At 37.6% G+C, this 22,670-nt stretch overlaps 1 protein-coding gene across 7 annotated transcripts in view; it reads right to left on the bottom strand.

Annotated features, from left to right (window-relative positions):
* Nucleotides 1-22,670, bottom strand: part of LRBA (LPS responsive beige-like anchor protein) — a 753,999-nt gene that overhangs the window by 466,707 nt on the left and 264,622 nt on the right. The window lies entirely within an intron of this gene.

Raw genomic sequence — 22,670 nt, 5'->3', positions numbered from 1 at the left:
AGCTTTGAATCAGCTCAGTCTTAATATATGTGTGTTAGTCACGCAGTCGTGTCCAACTCTTTGCGACATCATGGACTGTAACCCAACAGGTTCCTCTGTCCATGAGATTCTCTAGGAAAGAACACTGGAGTGGGTTGCCATTCCCTTCTCCAGAGATCTTCCTGACCCAAGGACTGAAGACAGGTCTCCGGCATTGCAGGTAAATTCTTTACCATTTGAGCCTCTTGGGAAGCCGCAGTCTTTACTATAATTAGCACCTAATCTAACTGCTGGACTTCCCAGGTGGCTCAGTGGTAAAGAATACACCTGCCAATACAAGGAAACACAGAGATGCACCTTCAGTCCCCAGGTCAGGAATATCCCCTGGAGGAGGAAATGGCAAAGCATGCCTGTATTCTTACCCGAGAAATTCCAAAGACAGAGGAGCCTAGTGCAAAAACTCACCTATGACTAAGGATGTACAATCTAACTACTAATAAAAAATCAAAAGGAAATCCTCCAAGAGGAAGATATCATCATCTAAGGACTGTTAAATACAATTTCCTGCAACATTAAACACAATTTCCAAAATTCAATCACCAATAACATAGTGTTGAAATATACAAACTACTATAGGTAAAATAATAACTAGCGATGACTACTGTACAACACAGGGAACTCTACTCAATACTCTGTAATGACTTATATGAGAAAAGAATTTAAAGAGTAAATAAATGTATATGTATAACTGAATCACTTTGCTTTACAAAAGAAATTAACATTGAAAATCAACAATACTCATTAATTTTTTAAAATCACCAATGACGAGGTAGAGTAAAAGACTACACCAAAAGAATGAAAGCCAACTTACAGAAAATCAAAATACTGAAATTTAAAGGCAAAACCAAGCACGGCCCTGTGGAGCTCTTGGGTATGAAACCCTTTCCATGTCCAAGTTCTTTGGAGGGAACAGACTCTACCCTCCCTGACCTGCCCTGAGTCCCAAACAGCAGATTCAAACATCTGCTAATCAGGGAAGGGAGGAGATGCAGAGATAAGAAAGCCAAGAAACAATAGTGCAGCCTTGAGGCAAGGTCCTGGTTCCCCTCAGTTCAGTTCAGTCGCTCAGTCATGTCCAACTCTTTGTGACCCCATGAACCGCAGTATGCCAGGCCTCCGTGTTCATCACCAACTCCCGGAGTCCACCCAGACTCACGTCCATCGAATTAGTGATGCCATCCAGCCATCTCATCCTCTGTTGTCCCCTTCTCCTCCTGCCTCCAATCCCTCCCAGCATCAGGGTCTTTTCCAATGAGTCAACTCTTCGCATGAGGTGGCCAAAGTATTGGAGGTTCAGCTTCAGCATCAGTCCTTCCAATGAACACCCAGGACTGATCTCCTTTAGAATGGACTGGCTGGATCTCCTTGCAATGCAAGGGACTCTCAAGAGTCTTCTCCAACACCACAGTTCTAAAGCATCAATTCTTCAGCACTCAGCTTTCTTCACAGTCCAATTCTCACATCCATACATGACCACTGGAAAAACCATAGCCTTGACTAGATAGACCTTTGTTGGCAAGGTAATATCTCTGCTTTTCAATATGCTATCTAGGTTGGTCATAACTTTCCTTCCAAGGAGTAAGCGTCTTTTAATTTCATGGCTGCAATCACCATCTGCAGTGATTTTGGAGCCCAAAAAAATAAACTCCGACACTGTTTCCACTGTTTCCCATCTATTTTCCACGAAGTGATGGGACCGGATGCCATGATCTTCGTTTTCTGAATGTTGAGCTTTAAGCCAACTTTTTCACTCTCCACTTTCACTTTCATCAAGAGGCTTTTGAGTTCCTCTTCACTTTCTGCCATAAGGGTGGTGTCATCTGCATATCTGAGGTTAGTGATATTTCTCCCGGCAATCTTGATTCCAGCTTGTGCTTCCTCCAGCTCAGCGTTTCTCAGGATGTACTCTGCATATAAGTTAAATAAACAGGGTGACAATATACAGCCTTGACGTACTCCTTTTCCTATTTGGAACCAGTCTGTGGTTCCATGTCCAGTTCGAACTGTTCTGTCCTGACCTGCATATAGGTTTCTCAAGAGGCAGGTCAGGTGGTTTGGTATTTCCATCTCTTTCAGAATTTTCCACAGTTTTTTGTGATCCACACAGTCAAAGGCTGGCATAGTCAATAAAGCAAGAGACACATTAACAATATCTCTGAGCTCTTCATAAAACCAAAATCTCCAACAACTGGATGATGTCAGGATTCTTCATTCCAGAGAAGACCAACTGAGGCCAGATTAAAGGAACCAGAGAAGCTCATCAAAAGATTACCTGAGACCACATGAAAGCAGTGAAGGCCCTGCACAAACCCTAATCTTAGCCTTGAACCACTGAACCACTGAACCAAGCCTCAACTTTGAACCACCGCTATAAAACCCCTCCCCAGTTCCTCCCAGGTGCGGACATGCCATTTTCCAGGGCAGATGCTCACTCTGTCCCCTTCTGCCTGGCAAAGTAATAAAGCTAATCTTTTCTACTTCACCAAAACTCTTTATGTTCTTGGGCTCCAAAATCACTGCAGATGGTGACTGAAGCGACGAAATTAAAAGATGCTTGCTCCTTGGAAGAAAAGCTATGACAAACATAGACAGCATATTGCTTCGCTGACAAATGTCCGTATAGTGAAAGCTTTGGTTTTTTCCAGTAGTCACATATGCATGTGGGAGTTGGACCATAAAGAAAGCTGAGCATGGAAGAATTGATACTTTAGAACTGCTGAGTTAGAGAAGACTCTCTAGAGTCCCTTGGACTGCAAGGGACTCAAACCAGTCAATCCTAAAGGAAATCAGTCCTGAATATTCATTGCAAGGACTGATGCTCAAGAGTCAATACTTTGGCCACCTGATGCGAAGAGCCGACTCATTAGAAAAGACCCTGGTGCTGGGAAAGACTGAAGGCAGGAAGAGAAGGGGACAACAGAGGACGAAATGGTTGGATGGCATCACCGACTCAATGGACACAAGTTTGAGCAAGCTCCAGGAGGTGGTGACGGACAGGGAAGCCTGGCAGGCTGCAGTCCACGGGGTCACAGAGTTGGACATGACTGAGCAACTAAAAAACAGCAACAAAGCCAGGCATTAAGAGAATTAAAAGGCAAACTTAAGAAAGGAAGAATATTTATATTTAGTATTACATACTTTACCAATTATAAAGTATTATATTTACAATACCTATAGCAAACAAGGAAATTACATCTGAAAGAACAGGCAATAATCACAATAATACAAAGTAGCAAACTACACAAAACACATGGACAAAACATTTCCAAATGGCAAATCACTTCATGAAAAGGTTTTTAGGTGTTCAGGATTATTAATCATCAGGGAAATACAAACTAACAGCATAAAAAAATATACTACAGCTCACCAGAATCACTATATTTACAAAAATAGTATCAAAATTTGGCAAGGATAGGAATCTTAGACTCTCATAAACACAAAATATATTTCAAAGAATGATTATAACAACTTTAGCCAAACAATAGTCACTTGGAGAAGGCGATGGCACCCTACTCCATTACTCTTGCCTGGAAAATCCCATGGACAGAGGAGACTGGAAGGCCGCAGTCAAGGTTGCTGAGGGTCAGACACGACTGAGCGACTTCACTTTCACTTTTCACTTTCATGCACTGGAGAAGGAAATGGCAGCCCACTCCAGTGTTCTTGCCTGGAGAATCCCAGGGACAGGGAGCCTGGTGGGCTGCCATCTGTGGGGTCGCACAGACTCGGACACGACTGGAGTGACTTAGCAGCAGCAGCGGCAGTTTAGTCACTCAGTCATGTCAGACTCCTTGCAACCCCATGGACTGTAGCCTACAGGCTCCTCCATCTATGGGATTTTCCGGGCAAGATTTCTGGAGTGGGTTGTCATTTCCTTCTCTAGAGGATCTTCCAGACCCAGGGATCGAACCTGGGTTTCCCACATTGCAGGCAGACGTTTTACCATCTGAGCCACCAGGGAAGCCAAACACTAGCAACTATCAAATGCCCATTAAAAATAAAATGAAATTTCTTAAGTAGCAGAGTATTTATATAGTAAGATAGTAAAGAATATCTAAAAGAAATAATTACTGTTATGCACAACAAAATTAGTGTTAAGCAAGGGTACATCAAAAAATACATACATATAAGTCATCTCGTAAAAAACAAATATTTTTTAACTGATTTATGGTAACAGAAGTCAAGAGTTTAAGAGATGATTAGCTTGGGTGCTACTACAGACCTCTCCATATAGTGATTCACAAGGAACAGTAGTAATGATCATACATATTTAAATGTTGCAAAGAATTACCTTGAAAATATAAACAACTGACTCAGTGTTGGTAAATGCTTCCATAATACCATTCACCTATCAAATACCAACAGAATGATTCATTTCATATAAATGGGAGACTTCTGAAACATGTTAAGTAAAAGTCTTCTGAACTCCATTCTTTAAAATGAATTGGAAAGACAGGATGGTCAGGGCTAGGATTATTCTTTTTATGTAAATAGCAAGGGTAGCTAAACTGCAGTTAGATAATGCCCACCTATAAAAGTTAGACTCAACAGTTATCACCAATGGCATGTCTACAGACACTCCATAGGGTTCTTCTGTCACTTTTTTGCAACTATTTTATCAAAAATGTAAATTTAATATGCAGAGGCTTTGATATAAAGCAGTCGTTACACTCCTGTCATATGAATATGTTCTCACAGATACAGAAAGATGTATGTGTGTACAAAGGAGTTCCTTATAATATCTTATATTATTAAAAGTGAAAAACTGAAAAAACAAAAATATACCATCATATAATGCGATAGCCTGTATGCTTGTGAACTCAGTCACTCAGTGTCTGACTCTTTGTGACCCTACAGACTTTGTGCACCAAGCTCTTCTGTCCATGGAATTTTCCAGGTAAGAATAACTGAAGTGGGTTGCCACGTCCTCCTCCTGTGTATCTTTCCAACCTAGGGATCAAACGTACATCTCCTGTATCCGCAGGCAGATTCTTTATCACTGAGCCACCTGGGAAGCCCATAATGAGGTAAAAGAATAGTTTTTCCACAATATATTATGGAAAAAAATTTTGAAGAGTATTATGTATAATATGAATGTGGGGAAAATATGAAAGAAGATATATCAAATTTTCAGTTACCTAAAACAAGGTCAGAATTACGAGAACTGCTGCACATGAGACAAATCAGGCCTGTCGACTATTTTTGTAATACAGTTTTACTGGAACAAAGCCATGGCATGCTCATCTGTTGCACTATCGTCTACGGCTGTCATCGTATTGTCATACGACACTAAGTTGCACAGTATGTCCTCTGTCAACGGGAATTCTCTAGGCAAGAATACTGGTGTGGGTAGCCATTCTCTTCTCCAGAGTATCTTCCCGACCCAGGGATCAAACCCAGGTCTTCTGCATTGCACGCAGATTCTTTACTGTCTGAATCACCAGGGAAGCCCAATCATATTGCAATACTACATTAAGTTGAGTAGTAGAGACAGAGATTATATGTCCAAAACGCTTACTATCTGGCCCTTTACAAAAAATGGTTCGTCTCTCTTCTCTAGAAAGTCAGCTCTATGTCCTTTTCCTCACATTTCTCTATTCTTTTAGGTTTTACAATAAGCAGTTATTAAAAGGAAGGAAAACACAAAATGTCTAAGGAAAATAAAAAGGCTTTGTGCTCTTCTACCACTGTTTCCATATCTCTATTAAGTTCATATAACACTATTTATAATTTGGTTCCAGGTGTGTCAGACCTTTCACCATTATCCACAAATTATCTCCCAGTCACTTTAGAAGTTAACAAAATGTCCTATCTATGATTTTTGGCTAACATCATCAAGGTATTTTTTTCAAATGCTATTAAACAGTACACTTTCAGACACAGAGATAAAAACAATCCCGAGTGCAATTTTAAAACCTGCTAATGAATAACTTCCTATGACACTGCAGAGAAAGCAACAACTTTCATGAATGCAGATGTGAAATACTGGTTTGTGCTTCTAAGTTTCTCTCTAGGGATCAAAAACCACATCGTGAATTTAACATCAATATACTGCCTCACAGCACTCAAATATTAATTGAATTGAAGAGTCAATGGCACACCATCCTTCCAGTCCCCAAACAAGCACCTTCAAAGTTATTCTAGTCCCTTCCTCTTTGTTACTACCTCAGATATGCAGATGACACCACTCTTATACCAGAAAGTGAAGAAGAACTAAAGAGCCTCTTGATAAAAGTGAACGAAGAGAGTGAAATAGTTGGCTTAAAGCTCAACATTCAGAAAACAAATATCATGGTATCCAGTCCCATCACTTCATGGCAAATAGACTGGGCAACAGTGGAAACAGTGGCAGACTTTATTTTGGGGGGCTCCAAAATCACTGCAGATGGAGGCTGCAGTCATGAAATAGAGAGAAACTTACTCTTTGGAAGAAAAGTTATGACCAACACCTAGATAGCTAAAAACCAGAGACATTACTTTACCAACAAAGGTCCATCTACTCAAGGTGATGGTTTTTTCAGTAGTCATGTATGGATGTGACAGTTGGACTATAAAGAAAGTTGAGTGCAGAAGAATTGATGCTTTTGAACTGGGGTGTTGAAGAAGACTCTTGAGAGTCCCTTGGACTGCAAGGAGATCCAACCAGTCCATCCTAAAGGAGATCAGTCCTCAGTGTTCATTGGAAGGACTGATGTTGAGGCTGAAACTCCTAATCTTTGGCCACCTGATGCGAAGAGGTGACTCACTGGAAAAGACCCTGATGCTGGGAAAGATTGAGGGCAGGAGGAGAAAGGAACGACAGAAGATGAGATGGTTGGATGGCATCACCGACTCAATGGACATGGGTTTGGGTGGATTCTGGGAGTTGGTGATGGACAGGGAGGCCTGGTGTGCTGTGGTTCATGGGGTCGCAAAGAGTCGGATATGACTGAGTAACTGAACTGAACTGACATAGCAAAGGTGATGGGGCACACACTCCTGTGATATGTCACATTATATAAGCTCTGTCTTGGCCCACAAGAGATTCTCCAGCCAGCCTTGAAAAAGTAAGCTGCTATGGTGTGACAGGGCCATGTGACAAGGGGACTAGGACAGCCTCTGGGTGCTGAGATTAGATCTTAGTGATCTAAGTAATCTTAGTGATTACTTAGCCAGTAAGAAAAAGGGGATCTTAGTCCTCTGGGTGAAAGGAACTGAATTCTGCCAACAACCACATAAGCTTAAAAGAGGACTCTAACCTCCAGCAAGAACACAGTTTGTGTAATACCTTTACTGCAGACTTACAAAACTTGCAGTAGAGGATTCCGTTGAGCTGTGCCTAGATGGCCAACTCAAAGAAACTGCAAGATAGTAAATTTGTGTTGTTTCAAGCTGCAACATTTCTGGGAATTATTACATATCAATAGATAAGGAATATGAATACAGTTAGGACATAGAATACACGTACTATCAGAATTCAGTAGAAGTCAAGATAACTATCAGTTCCTCAAGATGGAAAGAAGTACCAACAGAAAGCTAGAGCATAAAGATGAGCCTTAAATAAAGGGTGACGCATAAAGGACAGAAAAGGTCATTGTGCAAAACAGTATGAATGAAGTTAAAGAGGGGGGGAAAATGTGTTCTGAAAAGAAAACACCCTTTCCATCATTATTTTTCAAGATGCACACAATGCACAGATATCTAAATAGATAAGACATATACTATTGTCCTTTTTTTTTTTTTTTTTGGTGCTTTGTATAAATGTAATATATGTAGTACAAAAAAAAAAAAAAAAATGATGCAACACCTAAATAAGGAAGCAACAATGGAAACACAGGAACATTTTTCAGTATAAGCCACACCACTATTAATATTTTACATACCTGTCCTTACATTTGTCTAAACTTATAAAAACTGTGCACATAAATATTTAAGTACATGTGTGTAAAGGAGTCATACTACATTGTTTATTTTATACTGTTTATTTTACTTAACAGTGTACCATTATCAAACAGAATTTTTGTGGATGGAATATAACATAATTCATTAAATTAGTCCCTTATTCACAGATCATTCTTGCCTTCTCTACCTTGACTGGTAATATCATTGCTATTTACCTAGTTACTGACTAGAAATATCAACCATATCTGATTCTTCCTTCCTCATCATTCTTCACTTTCAATAGAACAAGTATGGTCCATTCTACCTCTCTAGTACCTCTCAAGCTGTTTCTTTCCATAACATCTTCCAATGCCTCAGGAGCCCAACCTCATGGCTTCAATTATTACAACATGTGTGCTCAGTCACTTCAGTCATGTCCAACTCTTTGCGACCCTATGGACTGTAGCCCACCAGGCTCCTCTGTCCATGGGGATTCTCCAGGCAAGAAAATTGGAGTGGGGTGCCATTTCTTCCTCCAGGGGATCTTCCTGACTCTTATGTCTCCGGCACTGGCAGGCCTGTTCTTTACCACTAGTGTCACCTGGGACGCTCCCTGATTATTACAATCCTCCAATCAAATGTCTTTCCACTAATCTCATTATTCTCAACAATATCTCAACAGGGTTAGTTTTCTGAAATGAAAATCTGATTATGACTGTACATCTTACATTTGGAACTTTAATACTTCTTTACATCTTCCTACTATTCTCTCAGCCAGGAAGGACATCATTTCTTATTCTATCTTGCCTATCTTATAAATCCTTCAAAGCAAAACTCAGGATTTAACTTGATAAAACTTTTTCTGACACGCCTCTTCTGTGGTACTTATTATACTGTATCATTCTGTATAACACCATTTTAATTAGGTATTTACAAATCTGTCTTCCATTTCAGATTGCACTGACCTTGAGTAGATTATCCTTATTATCTCCAGCGTATAAAACAGTGCCTGATCATTGGTAGAGGACTAGCAGTGCTTACACGGCAAATATAAACAGTTCGAACATTTGCTTACGCCAGGCAATTCTAGGCTACTATATATGAGGAATATAAAGAATCATAAAACTGGCCACAGGGAGTTTACAGTATAACACAGGAAGTTAGGACTACATGCAAGTAGCAAGGTAACTGTTACAAGCACCTTAAGGTTCTTAAACCATTTTCTTATCTTCCTCAATATCACACAGCACATTCCTGGTTTGTCTCCTGCTTAGTAGCTGCTTCTTCACTGTCTCCTTTCCCACTGCCTCCTCCTTGAACTACCTCTAAATTCTGTAGTTTCCCAGAGCTCAGGTCCTCTATCAAAATTATTTCATAAATCCAATAACTTTAGACTCTCACCTGCACGCTGCTGATTCCTATACCTCCATCCCTACATTTGGTTCCCTGTACTTTCCACCCACACAGTAAACTGTCCAACTGAAGTCTTCACTGGGACACCCAATGAGCATTTCAAATTTACCATTTCTAACACAGAACTCTTGATTTTACCTACCCACTGTCAATAAAAACTCTTGCCCGATCCCTACCTCACTTTTCCCTACTTCAATAAATAATTCCTAAGTCCCCTTAAAGTGGCATAAGACTTAGTAACTGAACAACAAACAACAAAGTCCCCTTAAATATAACCCTAGGATTATTTCCTGATTTACCTTTCCCTCACCTCCAAATCAAACTCATGGAAGCAAGTTCTACTGCTTTAACTCTTAAATATATCACATATCCGTCTATCACCACTGCTAATCACATCAGTCTCAACCACCTTCACCTCTTGCCTGAAATACTGCAGTAGTATCTTCATTGATATACCTGCTTCCTTTCTTGCTCCATATCCCGACCCTACCACAATTCATTCTCCACCTTCCCCCAACCTTGCCTCTTGTGGACTGCGCCTGCAGCTTGTGGGATCAACAGGGATTGATTTCGGACCCTCAGTAGTGAAAGTGTGGAGTCCTAACTAAGCTGGACTATAATTCATAATAATACTCCATAATTCATTCATTCTTTTAAAAACACAGCTTATGCTGTACAGAAAACTGGATAACCATGTGCAAAATAACAAGGTTGGACCTTTATTTTAGACCATGTATAAAAACTGATTCAAATACATTAAAGATGTACATATAACACAGACAAATATAAAACTCCTAGAAGAAAACATAGGTGAAAAGCTTCCTAACCTCTAATTTGACAATGACTTCTTGGCTATGACACCACAAACACAGGTAACAAAAGAAAAAACACTTAAAAAATTTACAACTTAAAGCATCAACTTAAACTTAAAATTTTAAACTATCAAATTTAAAACTTCTCTGTGTCAAAGGACATAATCAACACAGTAAAAAAGGCAATCCACAAAATGGGAGGAAATACTTGCAAATCATATACCTGATAAGGGGTTAATAACCAAAATACATATGGAAAAAACTCCTATAACTCAATAACAAGAAGAAATAAATAATTTAAAATGGGCCAAACTACTAAATAGCTATTTTGCCAGATAAGATATAAAATAACTAATTACACAGAAAAGAGACTAAACATCAAGGAAATGCCAAATGAGGAAATACTACCTTACACCCATTAGGATGGCTACTATCAAAAAACCGAGAAAATTATTGTTGGCAAGGATACAGAGAAATTTAAACCTTTTTGCACTGTGGGTGGAAATATAAAATTGTGCAGCCACTAAGGAAAGCAGTGGGGCAGTTTCTTAAAAAAATAAAATATGACCTATATCTCATATGGCTCATCCATGTGTCATATGACCCAGCAATCCCATTTCTGCATACATAGCCTAAGAATACAAAGCAGGGACTAGAAGCATTACACACAAAACTAAAAGGTGGAAGCAACTCAGTGGCTACCTATCAGTGAAAAAATAAGTAAAACATGCTGTACACACATGATGAAATATACAGTTCAGATCAGTAGCTCAGTCGTGTCCAACTCTTTGCGACCCCATGAATCGCAGCACGCCAGGCCTCCCTGTCCATTACCAACTCCCAGAGTTCACCCAAACTCATGTCCATCGAGTCAGTAATGCCATCCAGCCATCTCATCCTCTGTCGTCCCCTTCTCCTCCTGCCCCCAATCCCACCCAGCATCAGAGTCTTTTCCAATGAGTCAACCCTTCGCATGAGATGGCCAAAGTATTGGATTTTCAGCTTTAGCATCAGTCCTTCCAATGAACACCCAGGACTGATCTCCTTTAGGATGGACTGGTTGGATCTCCTTGCAGTCCAAGGGACTCTCAAGAGTCTTTTCCAACACCACAGTTCAAAAGCATCAATTCTTCAGTGCTCAGCTTTCTTCACAGTCCAACTCTCACATCCATACAAGACCACTGGAAAACTCTGCCTTAAAAAGGAAGGAAAGTCTAACATATGCTACAACATGGATGAAACCTGAAGATACTATGCTAAGTGGGGGGAAAAAAGCCAGGAACCAAAGGACAATACTATACGATTCTACTAACATGAGATGCATAGAGTAGACAAAGTCATCACAAACGAAAGCACAATGGTGGCTGCCCAGGGCCGGGAGGAGGGAGGAATGGCTCAGTATAGCACGATGAGTTCCAGAGAGGGATGCTGCAATGCTTGCACAGCAAAGGGAATGCACTTAATGACAGTGAAGTGTACACTTTAAGATGGGTAAAGTCTAAGTTTTATATTATGTATATTTTACCAAATTTAAAAATAAGTTAAAACCTAAAAAACAAACATTTTACTTAAATGCTGCCATCAAAAAACAAAACAAAACAAAACATAAAACCCTAAGTCATATCATGCCACTACTCTGTTTAAAACTCTGCAACATATTTTTACCAAACAAATTAAAACCAAATTTCTGACAACAGACAGGGACCTATGTGACTGAAAATCTGGATACTTTTGGCATTTCCAACCTTCATTCTCTCCCTGAGTCATTTTGCTCCAGCCACTCTGGCCTTTTATTTGTTCCGATAATTCACAAACATCAGTCCCTTCTCAAGGCCTTTGCTCTTGATATTTCCTTACCATACAATGTTATGACCTAGATCTCAAACTGGCCACTTCTCTTCATTCAAATCAAGTGTCACTTCTTCACACATCTCCTCTAAACACACTATTATCGGTTTCCCTATAAAGTCTTCCCTCTCATAACATTATCCTGTACTGTTTTCTTCCAAGCATTTATTACTTTCTGAATCGCCTTATTTGCTCATTAACTTGTGTATTATTTGTTCCCTCTCCTATGACAGTGAAGTCTTACTCACAGCTGTCTCTTCCGGCTCCAGAAAAGTGGCTGCCGCACAGTCTACAGTCGATGAACAAGTACGAAGTGAATGACAGAAAATGAGTGCCGAACCAGCCTAAACCTATGATTCCATGTTTTCTCTACCTCCAAAGTCTCGATTCCCTTAAGGGCTAACTGAAGCCCCATTCCCTCTAAGGAACACTGCACAATTTTATCTTAAAAGCTTTACTTAATGCCAGTCATATATCTAATGTTTATTACATACACAGCAGGTATTTCACTTGTTTACACAGTATCATAGCTACATATATTACTCTACCCTCCGTATCAGACCACAGGTGATTGAAGAAGCACATGTTTTATTCTTCTTTTTTAATCAACCACAGCACCTAAGAGGTATTGTTCAGGTAGGCTGTACTTAATCATTATTTGATAAATGGATAGTTTGTAGCAATTCTTTAAAGTTCTCAAGTATCTAAATTTAACTAGGTAATTTAAAGCAAAACTCTAGAGGCTTTAAATTAGACAACTACATCAGAAATTTAAGTTTTAAAAATTTTCAGTACATAATAAAAAGTATTACTGTCTAATCTTAGTCATTTAAAAGAATATTTTAAAATCGGATTACAATGTACTGAAGTATTTCGTGTTACTTTCAGAGAAGAAAGGAAGCATATACATTTTTCCTTCATAATTTACAAAATGATTTTAAAATACAGTATTTCAGAAGGCCCTAACTACATGCTTCTCATTTAAGTTAGACACACAACTTTTCCTTTTATTATGGAAAACAAAAATGACTCCACAAAATAATAAGATATCTAAATGAACAAAGAATTTTGCTTTTCTAAGAGGCAAATATTTTCCATCTATGTGCATATTTTCTAAAATATACAATTTATACAGTATTTAGCAGCTGTAATTTTAATAGTTGTAAAAACTATCTTTCCAACAAAGAATTATAGGTGAATTAAAGTTTTAATTATAATGAACAGTCTCAAAATAGTAGGTTTACTATTTAGCAAATTAAATCTCTAAAATGCAGAGCAAAAAATGATTCACATATATTAAGAAGAAAAAGTGGGTATAATTTATACCTCTAGCACAAGGAGAAAAAAAAACTGCTTGTGTCAGCCTTAGGAAACAAACAGCCCTATCAAGTGACCAAGTAGGAGAGATTCACGCTAGCAGCTCAATAAATAACCGTAATGATGACAACCGTCGCCCATAACTACATTACAGCCCATTGTCCACATCTGATTATACTAGTCTAGACCTTGGGTAAGCACATACACACATTTTCACCAAGAGTTTTCCAATACTGCTGCTCTGTTTCCTGGGCTTTCTGCGACCCCCCTCCCCCATTAGCAGTGACTGTCAGATTTTCTCTACTAAACATCTTCACCATTGATGGGAAAGGAAAAGTTACCACTTTACCATAGCCTAACAACTGAGAATATGGAAGCAATGTGTCTGAATTGGAAATCTCTCTCACACTATAATTTCTTTAGAATTAACCACAAACAATAGTCACAAACCAAATCTGAGACGAACAAGTTGTTTGCAAAGTCATCCTTCAGTAATATCACAACTAATAAAACGTCACTTCTCAGAATATATTTTCATTTATTAATACAATCTTTATTCTCACATTGTAGTAAAGTGAAAGTGTTAGCTCAGTCGTGTCTGATTCTTTGCGAGCCTGTGGACTGCAGCCCACCAGGCTCCTCTATCCATGGGATTCTCCAAGCAAGAATACTAGAGTGGACAGCCATTCCTTTCTCCAGGGGATCTTCCTGACTCAGGGATCAAACTCGGGTCTCCCCCATTGGAGGCAGATTCCTTACTGTATGAGTAACCAGGAAACCCTATATGGCAGAAATATTACATAACTTTCCATGTAACCACCTCTTTGATCACATCACACACACACAGAGCATATTCAACAATTCAGTATCACAAAAATTCTTAAATGGATCTCTCTGTACTCCTTTCTGAGGTAAAGCCCTCAGGAACAATTTTGAGTAAGAGATACACAAGGTCTAACATCATGGAATACACAAGAGTGAAGTCTTAGAAACAGCAGACTGATCATCAACAAAAGTTTATTTTTAAACAAACTTTTCAACATTCTCTAAAAGGCTCCATATATATTTAAAGCCAATCTAGATCTTTCTTGGTTTAGAAATAGTCCAGGTGGTACCTACTTCTGCAAGCTAATACCCTTTATTAGGAAGACTAAAATATGTGCATACACTTTACTACAACTGGGACAGAAAGAGGAAATTATTTCTCATGAAACTATAAGAACTCAGTAACTTAATATAAATTTCAGATTTAACAAATATATACATATATATATACACACACACACACTAGTCTAGACTTTGGGTAAGACTGATATATATATATATGATATCAATATATATATTGATATCAATATATATAAATATATATATATATATATATATATATATATATATATATATATATATACTGATATCAATCTATTTTTCCAAACTTATTTTGCACAATAATCCCAAGTCGAACATTTTAAAACAATAGCTCATGGTAGGAGAGAGGGTAGAATGGAAGCAGATGGGCAGTCGCAAGCTGGCATGTTCTAGGTGAAACAAATTCTTAGGACTATATATACATATTCTTGAGAATAAATATTTTAAAGTGGGAGAGAAGATAGCTTCATAATAAAAAAGCAAAAACAAAGAAAACCACTCTGTTTACTCCCCACTTGTAATCCAGTTTAGGATTTCTCTGTCACAAAATATCTCCCATCTTCTAACTGCTTCTGTCACCACTGCTAGTTGCATTTGCTTCTCATTTCACAGGAATATGTCCTTTTAAATTCCACCTTGACCACCTGATTTAAAACTGCAACATTCTCTACCCCACAGTGCGCCTATTCTCGTTATCTCCCTGTTTTAACTTTCTCATAGCACTTAGCACCTTCTGACCTAGTAAGAACATTTTAATTTCTTTATCATCCATGTCGATTAAAACACACTTTTGGAGCGTGGTAGTGCCTACTGTATCTACTGCTTTACCCCCAGAGCCTAAATCACAGAGCAGCACACAGCAGTCATGCATAAATATTTCTGAATGAATGAAGTGAACCAACTCAGTCTTTATTTTATTTTCATTTTACTTTTCTCAAAGTTTACCTTTATTTTTCTAGCCCCTTCTCCACCAATTTGCCTCTTTTTTCTATATTCAATTTCATTTAATAAAGTAAATGATTCCATTTATGTATAAACCATTGCAGTTTTTAACAATCTGTAAGATTGTGAACTTCTATACAGACACAAGCATATTCTACAGGCATTTTGAATCCACACCACATTTTTCTGAAAACCATAAACTTTGGCCGTGCTGAAAAACCTCAACTGCAGTGCCAAACATGTAAAGCCCTCAAACCTAGTGGGATTCACCATTTTTAGGAGGTGAAAAATATAATTTTAATGCAGTACCATTATTTTACATTGATCACAACAGAACAAGCCTAAAAAGTAACCACAAGAAACTGGCATCAAGCTGGAAAATTAAAAGTGAAAAATAATTTGACCGTATGACTCTTTTAAACCAAAACACATGAAGAAATGAAATAGGAAAAATGTGTTTATCCTAATTAAGCAGAGAAAATTCTAGTTCTCTTTAATAAGCCATTAAACTTTCGAAAATAAGAAGCAGTAATTTAAATAGTCTAATCTTCAGAAGGAAAGAACACAATCCCTTCTAAATAACCCACACAAATATCTTTATCAATTCAATCCACAGTAAATGGAGATGAAAGTCTACTCTCAACAAATCTTTGAAACAATGTCCTATTACTCTGCCTTCCAAAATATCTATACAGCTGAACAAAGATCATAGCCAAACAACTGTTTATAATATTTAATTGGAGTCTTACTACACACATAATTTTAAAAATTTAACTGGAAAGTATATGGCTCTTTAAGAAACTCTCCAGAGTTTCCAACAAATTATTTCTACTTTGATTCCAAGTATATCTTTGGTTACATCAGATAAGACTACATCCTACCTAAACTGTTTACTTAAGTGCAACAAATACCTTTGCGTTTACCAAAATGTAACCCAAATAATAGCCAAGAGCATAAAATGAAAAGTGTTTTTGCCTTCTCTTTCTCTCTCCTTCTCCTTCTTTGCCTTGCTTTCCTTTCATTCTTCTGACTTATTCAACAGACATTTATTTATTAGGACTCTATGATATTTGTAGTGAAGGGAAATGCTGGAGCTACAAAATGACTGTTCAGGAAGCATAAGAGCAATGGAAGCAGTTGAATTCTAAAGAGCCAGACAAGTGTATTAGTACTAGAAACATTATGTCTTTTATGAGGGCTATTTACATATTCAGATACAAGTCTGAATTATTGCCTCAATAAGCAGATACTGACTATCCCCAGGGGATAATTAAGCAATGTGCCCAACAGTATGTGGGATAATCTGCCTTTCTGCGCTTTTCAAGGATGGGAAAAAGGAAAGACTCCTAGTAGCAAGTTTAAGAGTAAAATCCTAGGAGGCTATAGAAGTTCTCAAAATGTATTTTCAGTAAACTAAACCCAACAGTTTAAACAGAGGTCATTTTATAATTACTTATATATTTTAAAGGTTATAAAATTCAAGATAAGAATTTATATCTTAAAAATTTTAACAGATATTATTCCTTTAAACTAGGTTCCACAGTCTACTGCTGTGCTGTGCTTAGTCGTTCAGTCGTGTCCGACTCTCTGTGACCCCATGGACTGTATGTAACATGCCAGGCTCCTCTGTCCATGGGATTCTCCAGGCAAGAATACTGGAGTGGGTTGCCATGCCCTCCCCCAGGGGATCTTCCCAACCCAGGGACTGAACCCAGGTCTCCTGCATTGCAGGCAGATTCTTTACCATCTGAGTCACCAGGGAAGCCCCTCCACTGTCTACTACCTTTCTGATCTTTACCATCAAAAATTTAAAAACGTTGATCAGCCAATGGAATTGTGTCTGTTTTTCACTTTAAAATATAAATGAGGAGACAAATTAAAAATTTATGTAACAAAGATAGGATTTCTTTTAAGCTATAGAAATTTTACTTACAGGGAATCTGCACTGATTTTTCAAAATCCCAGAGTTTAAGAACAAAAATAGGACCATCTAAATAAATATATACAATATCCAACATTCATCCATTACATTGCTCCTTCTAACACAAGTCAAACAACTGAAGTTATAAACTTAGTGATACTCATAGAGCAGCTGCCTCGATCACCACTGCCTAGAACAACATCAGGGACTTAAAATACTTAAACTATTTGCTGTCTGGATGTCAGGCAAGCTGGCAGGAAGAAAGAAGGCTACATAGCCGCTGGATCTATTTCTGCTTGGCAAAATTAACACCAATATTGAGATACTAAAATTTTTAGAAAAGAGCAATAAAACAATTAAGGATAATAGAAGAATAAGAAGAAAGGCAAAATATGAACTCTAAACCCCTTTATTCAAATGAGAAAAGACTTTTTAAGGTTCACTGATAAAGAATTTAATTTAAAAATGTAAGCAACAGTTCTACTGGAATTAGTTTTTAATTCACTTTTCAGTTAAATATATTTTTAAGGTGAAAGAAAAAGCAACTAACATAAAATGAAATCCAGTACATAAGCAAATCAACCAAAGCCCTATATACATAATAATGTTACCTACCACACTAGAATTTAGAATAGACTTTCTGGTTTCCTACTAATGTGGTGCCACAGAATCACGAAACACTCTAAAAGAAGGTTTTTCAGAATGAATAAAACACTTTTAGATCAGTGATTTACATATTTGAAAAGTTAACTGAGGTGATAGTGATGATAATGGTTCATGCATCACAAAAAAACCCTACAATTATGATTCAGAAATAGCATAAAGTTCTTACAAAATGTGGAAATTTACTTTTTTAAACTTAAATCTTTCGTTATATGTTAATATATTTTACTCTGTCTTGGTAAAAACTGTCAAAGAAATACTACTTGATTATGTCAGTGATTACAAAAAATGGGTTTAAAATGGATTGCTATTTACAAGAAAAAGATAAATAATTCAACTTAAAACTATCAAAACAGTGTATTTAGAAAGAAAGTATCTAATCAATTAAACAGGTAAGTTAAGAGAAACATTCCTACCAAACAACAATTACTTATGTCTGACCTAAGTAATTGATTTGTTAAGGATACCCATCAAGTCCGATAAATCCCATGCTGTAGTCTCAGTCTATAAAGGTCTACATGTTATTTACACTAATAAAACATTAATCAAGGCCAAAATTTATAGCAGCTACTCTATAAATGAGGTCAAAGCAGGTCAGACTTACATAAAAAGAAAAAGAAAAAAAAGGTCAGTCTCTGCAGTGAAAAGAAAACCCTTATTACTTATTCTTCTTGCCCCTGGGATTAAGTCCAGTAGCTGAATACTGCTACACAAATACATCCACTGCTACATAAACTCATTTAATCTCAATGCACTGAATATTTATAAAAAGAAAGTCAGCCCACTGATTTCAGAAAATAAATCTCTAAATTATTCCTTTACAATACATTCTACCCTTAAAGAAAGAGAGAATAAAAATATCAAATAGCACTTTCATTATTTCAGTAAAGAAAGTTAGTTCTCTTTATACCGATGTTTATTTCTAACATTTGCTTGAAAGACAAAAGCTAAGGGATCCCTACAGGCAAAGCACAGAGGTAAAGAAGACGGTTTAACCTGGAGGCAAACAAATCCAGAGTAAGAGAGGCATAAGGAAACAGGAAAGGTATTATACAACCTATAATCACATGTGGTATAAAAACAAATAAGTTTTTCAAATAATTGCTTCCTCAATAAGAAACAATAAGTATGAGTTATTCTGGGTAAAATATTTGAGAGTAACATAAAACTCATTTCTTTACAAGACAGATAAAAAAGTTTAGTGTAAAATATTTATTATATTGTCTATGTATTTTCTTTTCTCTTAGAGTTAATATTCAAAGAAATATCACTTGACTATTGTCAAGATTATCTGCATACACCAAATTTCTGTTTAAGAAATAATGACATTTACATGAAAAATGGCAGTAACTGAAATAAAAACTGTAAGTGTTCTTATAGTATCTTATCGATTAAACACAAATACTCACTGGATTTGCTAGGCACTTCCCTAGCAGCCAAGAATAAAACAATAAGCAAGACACAGAGGGCCTGTCCTCAGCAAGCACTGGACAGGAAGAGAGACAACAAAAACAAACCTGGGAAGACGGTAAAAGATATCAGCAGGAAATTTTTAAGAAATGAGATACAAGTAACCTGGGTAACAGGATTCAGGGAGGACTTCTGAAAAGGCAACACTTGAACTAGGACTTAAATCAGAATGAACCAGACATGTAAAGATCTAGGGGCCAACCTCCCAGCTATGGTGAAATAAAGAGGCCAACCAATCATTTCCTAGAAAAACAGCACAGAACTGAAAAAGATAATCAATTCAGGGTTCTGAAGACTGACAAAAGCAAACAACAAAATTCAGAAAAATTTTATTCACAGAAATGTGCTAAACACAGTAAGAACAAACGGAGTCTGTAGCAATCTTTTCCGGAAATGTCCCACCCAAACACCATGCATGTAAAAGTTTCATCCGTTTACGGCTCCTTATGAAACCAGCAACTTCCAGAGATGGCTGACTTGATTTGGAAGGGAGGACAGAAAATAAAGATACTGCATGTCAAGCTGAAAACCAGAAAACCCGACACCTCTCCTAGAATGAGATTACATTTAAAGTTAGAATGAGAGACCAGAAATTAAGAGAGGGATACCCTGAAAATGAATTAGCAAAATAAGAATTTCACACATGGCTCTCTGAGCCATTAAGCACACATACAACACAGACTCGACAAAGATCAACAGGAAGTAAAAGCTAGAGATGAAAACAACTGCAAATTTAAATGTGTTCATCAAACCAAACACAGATCTACCAGCCATACACGGTCACAGGTTTCAGCAAGGGTTTGACCAATCATTCATTAACCTCAAAGCGATGGAGAAAAAGGTGTGACCCAAGAAGAATTCGAAAACAGCTAAGCAGCAACATTAAATTACCATACCATAAGAGATCAATTCTGCAAATTAAGCCCAAGCGAGTAACTTTCAAGTCAACAAACAAAACTGAATTCAACAACCATAAAAAGAATTGCATAGCACAACAAAGCACAAATTATCCCAGGTATGCAGAGTCAGTTCAACATTCCAGAGTCAGTCAACATAATCCATTATACATAAACAAGCTAAAAAGAAACATCAAATGGTCATATCAATAGACACCAAAAAAGCACTTGACAGAATCAAATGCCTATTCATGATAAATATCTCTCATGATCATGATATCTCTCATAAACTAAGAATAGAAGAAAACGTCCTCAACTTGATAAAGAATATCTACCAAAAGCTAACATCAAATTTAACAGTAAGAAACTAGAAACTTTCCCATTAAGACCAGTACAAAGCCAAGGATGATGCCCCTCTCACCACTCCTCTTCAATATTCTACCAGAAGAAAGGAGACAAGAAAAGGAAACAAAGTATACAGATTGGTAAGAAAGAGGTAAGGATGTCTCTGATCAGAGATAACAGGATCATTTAGGTAGAAAACCCAAAACAACTGGACTTATACTTGGATCTCACACACTACAAAAACAGTGGGTTTAACTGGTGGTTCAGTGGTAAAGAATCTACCTGCCAATGCAGGAGATACAGAGAGGGTGGTTCAATCCCTGGGTTGGGAAGATCCCCTAGAGGAGGGCATGGCAACCCACTCCAGTATTTTTGCCTGGGAAATCCCATGAACAGAAGAGCCTGGCGGGCTACAGTCCATGGGGTCCCAAAGAGTGGAACACGACTCAACGACCAAACACAGCATACAAAAACCTTAACTCAAAATGAATCACAGATCTAAATGTAGAGGCTAAAACTACAAAATTTCAAAAGATAAAAAAAAAAAAAAAAGAAAACCCTACTACTTGTTTTAACCTAAAATGTCTTAAATTTGCCAACAAATCATAATCCATAAAAGAAAAAAATTGGTAAATGATACTTTGTCAAAATTTTAAACTTTTGATCTTCAGCACAAATAAAGGACAAGTCACAGATTGAGAAAATGTTGCAAATCATGTATATGACAAAATGCTGCATCTAGAAAAATACAAGCTACTGTTTAAAAATTAAAAGTCACACAACAAAATTTTTTAAAGGGCAAAAATGCACATTTTCCCAAAGGTGGCACTTGACAAAACACTCAACAGCATTAGCCATTAGGGAAATGCAAACAAAAAACAGTGTAAGATACCCACCAGGCTAACTAGGAAAACAGCTTAGCAGTTACTTAAAAAATTAAACATAGACTTCTCATTCCACTCAGCAACTGTATTCCCAGATATCTACCCAAGAGAAATGAAAAGTGTATGTCCACGCAAAGCCTCGTACAAAAACTCACACAGAAGTGTTATTTATAACAGCCAAAACAGAAAGTAATCCAAATGTTCATTGAAGGGATAAACAAAATGTGGTATATCCATATATCAGAATACCATTAATCAATCAATACAAAAAAACAAAATTCTGATACATGCTACAATGTGGGTAAAAGCACCAGGAATTATTATAAGAATAGTGTTGGAGAAAATGACAGTGAAGCAAAAACTAAAATCAATGAGAAATAAATAGGAAACATTTGGGGTATGGAGAAAGGGATGACAGAGGAGGAGATGGTTGGATGGTATCACTGACTCTATAGACACGAGTTTGAGCAAGCTCTGGGAGTTGGTGATGGACAGGGAGGCCTGGCGTGCTGCAGTCCATGGGGTCGCAACGAGTCAGACATGACTGAGTGACTGAACTGAACTGATAGGCACCACCGATGAGGGATGGTAAGTGATACAGTCTACAAAAATAAGATTTAAAGCTTACCAAGATCCCCATCTGACATTCCCTGAACCGCCTCTCCTCCTCCAGTCTTGTCTCCCACCCTACCTCAGCCATTTATCACATGGCCACATGCCAGAGCACAGCATTTCCAACAACTGAATGGCCTTGGTATATCTGACCCGTCTCTTCACTACTACCTCTCATGTTCAGAGCTCAGTCACTCTACTATCACAACTCTAACAGTCCTTAGAGTTCAATATATCCATCCAATCATTTTCTTTATAGGCACTCTCCTGGCCTACCTTAACAATTACAATCCTGTGGCCAATGATCATAATCACTCTCTTGTATAAGAGTTTGACTCCCTTGTCCTTCTCACCCCCATATTCACTTGACAAAACCTAAACCCATTTAAGCCTCTCATTCTACTTCCATATTTACCTCCCAGACTCTGCAACTACATGAAACATCTTCCCATATTACTATAAATGACCCACCATTTGTACACACATTCACCCACTCTCTAAC

The sequence above is a fragment of the Bos javanicus genome, chromosome 17 (assembly GCF_032452875.1).
Source record: "Bos javanicus breed banteng chromosome 17, ARS-OSU_banteng_1.0, whole genome shotgun sequence".
NCBI lineage: Eukaryota > Metazoa > Chordata > Mammalia > Artiodactyla > Bovidae > Bos > Bos javanicus.
Note: the sequence above shows the minus strand (reverse complement) of the source record. Positions and strands in the feature narration are given on the sequence as shown.